This window comes from Castanea sativa, chromosome 11 (genome assembly GCF_040712315.1).
Source record: "Castanea sativa cultivar Marrone di Chiusa Pesio chromosome 11, ASM4071231v1".
Taxonomy (NCBI): Eukaryota; Viridiplantae; Streptophyta; class Magnoliopsida; order Fagales; family Fagaceae; genus Castanea; species Castanea sativa.
In genome coordinates, this window is record NC_134023.1 from 49,472,393 (window position 1) to 49,477,366 (window position 4,974).

Sequence of the window (4,974 nt, forward strand, 5' to 3'; positions counted from 1 at the left end):
AATTTATGAAGATGAAAGGTTGGACTTGGAAGAGTGGAAATAGATGAAAGGTTCAAAAAAGTGAAATCATAGAATTTATGATGATATAAATGAGAAAATTTAAACATTTATAAAGGAAATCAAATGAAAATTTTAAGAAGCCAATAATTGGAGAAGATAAAAAATTGAATTAAGAAGACAATGGTTAAAAGAGATGAAAGGTTAAACAAAGTAAAAATTGTAAAAAATTAAAAAAGACTGTTAATGACATGACACAAAAAGTTCTTTCGTAAAATTTATTTTAAAGTTTCCATTATTGTATAATAGTATAGATAGATATGTATATACATTGTTTTTGGTTTTAGATTCTTCATTGATTTTATTGCTTAGCTATAACATCTAAATTAAAGTAGATGAATTTGTAAAGGCAAAGTTGAATATAAAGTTAAAACCGCTCAAGATAAATGTATAAGGTCTATATATATATTCTCAAAAAATATTTATATATTTAATATTGTCAACAAAATTTAGAAATAAAAATTAAATAAAAAAAATAATGATTAGGAAGTCAATGACATGGTAAATGAGATAGCGCAATATGAGATAGTAATAATAAATGCTATGTTTCAAGTTTTAGATATATATATATATATATATATATATATATATGTATGTATGTATGTATATAGATGTTTCACGTACTTTCTTTTTAATGATTTGTACTTCCTTTATTATTTAAATTTGAATTTTTAGGTCCTCTTAATTAAGGCAATTCTAAGTTCACTTAAAAGAACTTAAATAAAATAAAAAATGTAACATCACAGGGAATATATTTACTGCACCCATTCTCATCCGGGAACAAAAGGCAACATATATATGTATAAATAATATGGTTACACATAAAATTACACACATAAAATTGTCATTTTTGTTGTAGTGTGAGTTGAAATCGTGATTTTGAAATATGTTTTGTTAAATTCATGTCTTACACTCACGATTTTAGTTCAACAAATAAGTGTGTAACAATATTTATGTAATTGTGTAACACCCCAAGTTAAAAAAAAAAAAAATCAAGGTCAGATTTTTTTGGGTGTCCCACATGCCCCACCTACCCAACAGTCCCCCACCACTCATTCTCACAAATATCCCTCACTCTCTTGGCCGGCGATCCCTCTTCTTTTTATTATTTTTTTCTTTCTTTTCTTTTCACTTAAATACACACACTCCTCTCCCTCACCCTCTCACCGGTACCACTCCTCACCACCATCTCCACATTATTTTTTCCGTCAAGATCACTGAAAAATCCTTAGGAAAATCTCTAAGCATCTTCATCCTTTTTATTTGAAGTAATTTCTAATCTTTTTGGTGAGTTTTATACCTTTGCTTGAGGTTCTTTTAATCTAAGCTTTGATAATGATATTTATGTGATTTATGAGCTTTGGAAGTGATATTCATGTGTTTATATGTATGAGTTTTGTCTTGGTAAATTTATTAGATGAGTGGGTTTATGGTTTGTGCTAGTGGTGGCTATCTAAGGTTTATTTATGATAGAAATTTAGGGGTTTTGAGTTCTATCATGTGCTAGATGATAAATATAATTTTTATTGATTATTAGGAGCTAGTTAAAGATTCAAATTATTTGTCTTGGGGGATATTATGGTTTTGGTGTCATGGGTCTCTTGATAATGTTATGTGAATATTATGAAAGCTACTCGTGAATTGTTAATATTTGAGTATTAGGGAGATGATATTGAATGTTATGTGAATATTATGAAAGCTACTCGTGAATTAATTTGTTGACAAACTTTGAAAGTGCAATACATTATTTGTGAGGTTATATACTAGACTTGTCTAATTAAGTGCTTAATTGGCAATTCTTAATTTGTAACAAGATATAATTTCAAGCTTTATACTTATTGTGATAGGTTTGCTTGATATTGTTTAGGTTCCAGCTAACCTCCTTTGGAGTTTGGAGAATTATGATTTTTGTATGTTGCAAGGTAAGTAGCTTTTTAAGGGATTTTTGGAAAATAACCATGTAGCATAAACATTATTTTTGGGTCAAACATATTTTGGAAAATCATTTGGGGAACTATGTTTTTCTAAAAAGTGTTGTATTGTGACCCTATTATATATGAAAAGTGCATCATATTTGGTATTGCATTTGGGAAAATGTATGAATTGTTGACATGAAAAATTTTAGAATCTTTGATTTAATTTTTTATAAGGAATTCATGAATTTTATGGTATATTGGAAAATTTAAAGGTATCTATCTAGTCTTGTATTATTTGAGAAATTGATAGAAAATCTTGTTGACAAGGAATGAATTTGGAAACTTTACAAACTCTATGGAAGTTTTGGTTATTTAAGGTTTTATGAAACTACCTGGATATAAACTGTGTTTCAAAGTACATATAACCTGTGAGTTTTATGTGGTTTTAACCCTATGCCATGTGTGATTTCTCAGTGATCACCTGATTTAATTTCCGTAATCTTTGTGACAACAGTGTTAGATCCAAGTCAATGCACTTTTACTTTGGATGATGCGTTCTTCCTTATTGCCTATGAGAGGAAGAGGTTCCTTGATTGTGTGTGAGTGAGGTTGCTGCGCATGGGACCAAAAAATCACATGCAAATGAGGTCCTATTTGACGCGTTCTTCCTGCTGCCCATTTGGGGAGAGACAAAACCTTGAGGGTATAGGTAAGGAACTGCCCATGGAGCCAAGAGACTACATACCAGAAAGGACAATATCATGTTTTGTAAACTATTCATCATCATGAAACTTGCATTTTCTCCACCCTCACTAATTATGCTACTTACTGGGCTCTGTTTCATCCCATTCTTTTACAAACTTTTTCAAAGTAGGCAACGATCATTTTGAAACAGGTTTTTGTGACTAATAGTAGTTAGACTAATTACTGATAGAGGCTGGACTTTTGTAATGGTGATATTTAAATAATATACTTCTTAGAGTAGGCATAACTTATTCTTTTGTATCTAATAGTGGTTATGACTTTTATTTCCATTGATGAGACAACTTAATGATGTGTAATTATATTTATTCAAACTTTCATTGTTTTGTGATCAATGGTCCTTGTAATTATTGCATAGAGCTCTAACTTACTTTAGGAGTATTTTCAATGAAATTATTATGAAAAATTCTTGACTTTGGTACTTTGTATGAATTGCTTGGGATAAATTGTCAAAAAGGAAAGTGTATTTCTCATGTTTTGGACTCTTTTGGGTTTGGGGTAAGGTGTGTGTGATAAATAGTTAAACACTACCCTTTATAACAAGGTGTGTGCAATAAATAGTTCATACCATAACCGTTTATACCAACCAAACAAGGGCAAACGTAATCTCCAGCAAAAACCAAGAAAAGCATGCTTAGTAACAATATAAATACTTAAAAGATACGTGCATGCATTTTAATTTTCAGCTTAGAGCTTGGTGCAATCCGTTGTTTTGAAAGATATTGTTTTCTCCACTAGGTCATAGCCTACCAACAAGTTGGACTGGGCCAAGTTACCGAAGATGGATGGTTCAGCAGCAACGAAAGCTAAGCACACAATTCCACAAGTAACTGGAACGAAGGTGGAGGCTCGATTCAGCTTCACATCTGCACCACTAAAATGTGCTGTGATAGTTGGAAAATATGTATCTTCTGAATGATTGTAGCAAAGACTAAGTTCGTGACTTGGGTCATCAATGCGCTCAAAATTAATCTCTTCTGCTACTGCTGATTCGAACTTCTTGTAGAATTCTGTTGGCAATTTTGTCAATGCTGTGCCTGAATCAATGATATATTGCCCTTTGAAACTCCAGAGCTAGAAGAACCGCTCAACGTCAATCTTTTGCTGCCAACTCTCATTGCTTCGAGTGTTAGCTTGTAGAAGGTGTTTGAACGTTTGTATTCTAAGGGAGTCGATACCGTTCCAAAACCCGAAACCGCCGCATGACTACCGAAATTCAATTTGCTTGAGGTATTGTATTGGGAATAAGTAAATGGCACCAAGCAGTAGGAGAACTTCCCACCAATTGAAGAATGCAATTGGGACACAAGGGAAAGCTTGCCGCCTCCAAGGCCAACAATGCCAGTGGATGCTTTGATTTCACTAGTGTCATTATTATTGTGTCCACACCCTATGATAGTTTTACGCAGAGGCACTGAGTGGCCTGTATTCGATCCCAGAGTGATAGTCTCTACAGCAAGGTCTCCCTTTGAGAATGATTCATCCCCATACTCCATTGAATATTGGCAACGTGTTCCATCGATCGAGCAGGAATTATATGGAGACTTACATGGTGATGAAGTGCAGGAAACGGTTTTGTAGGTTGTGGACTTTTCAGGATCAAAAAGTGGAGCTGTTTGATTGTAGCACTCAATGCAAGGCTTGCACTGTAGCCAAATCAAATCACTACCAGTATCCGCAACGGCTAGATTTGGGACTGGTGGTGTACCAACGGAGTATTTCAAGAGGTATTCGCCGGAATCTGAGATAATATCTGTTTGGAGCGAATTGGGAGAGACTGAAGAAGTTGGCTTAAAAAGATTGAAACGGTTACTGGAACGGCACAAGGCCTTGGCTATGCGCTGCGAATGAGTTTCTGAAGCGTTGTAGAAGGGAGAGTTGGGGGAGTCACGGTGGATGAGATCCACGGTAAAGCCGCCATTGAAAGCCTCAATGGGAGAGAAGCTACAAAGCAAGATAATGGAGAACGTAGTTGCCAATGCAGCAAAAGAAAGAAGTGAGTGATCATGAGATGCCATGATTGATTAATTGTTGGAGAGGTGATGATGAAAATGTTTAGGGATTAAGTGTATATATATTGTGAGGCTTAGACCATTGCCTAATTGGCCAAATGGTTTAGCGGTTGCTTCTCTCAACATGTGTGGCCCCAAATCATGCAAGAATTTGACTACTCATTTGATAATGGATTTTTGTTAACGCAAAAACGTTGTGGTGGTCACTACAAATGCCCCTAATTTTA

General features: G+C 34.0%; 1 pseudogene; it reads right to left on the reverse strand.

Annotated features, from left to right (window-relative positions):
- Positions 1 to 3,422: 3,422 nt before the first annotated feature.
- Positions 3,423 to 4,753, reverse strand: LOC142617124 (aspartic proteinase CDR1-like; annotated as a pseudogene).
- Between the last annotated feature and the right edge of the window lie 221 nt (positions 4,754 to 4,974).